The sequence below is a fragment of the Priapulus caudatus genome, unplaced genomic scaffold (assembly GCF_000485595.1).
Source record: "Priapulus caudatus unplaced genomic scaffold, Priapulus_caudatus-5.0.1 Scaffold2329, whole genome shotgun sequence".
Classification (NCBI taxonomy): Eukaryota; Metazoa; Priapulida; class Priapulimorpha; order Priapulimorphida; family Priapulidae; genus Priapulus; species Priapulus caudatus.
In genome coordinates, this window is record NW_014579390.1 from 6,689 (window position 1) to 6,911 (window position 223).

Consider the following 223-nt stretch of genomic DNA (forward strand, 5'->3'; position numbering starts at 1 on the left):
CTCTAGAGCTATAGCCCTTCACTCTGTCACAGACAGCTCTAGAGCTATAGCCCTTCACTCTGTCACAGACAGATCTAGAGGTATAACCCTTCACTCTGTCACAGACAGATCTAGAGCTATAGCCCTTTACTCTGTCACAGACAGCTCTAGAGCTATAGCCCTTTACTCTGTCACAGACAGATCTAGAGCTATAGCCCTTACTCTGTCACAGACAGATCTAGAG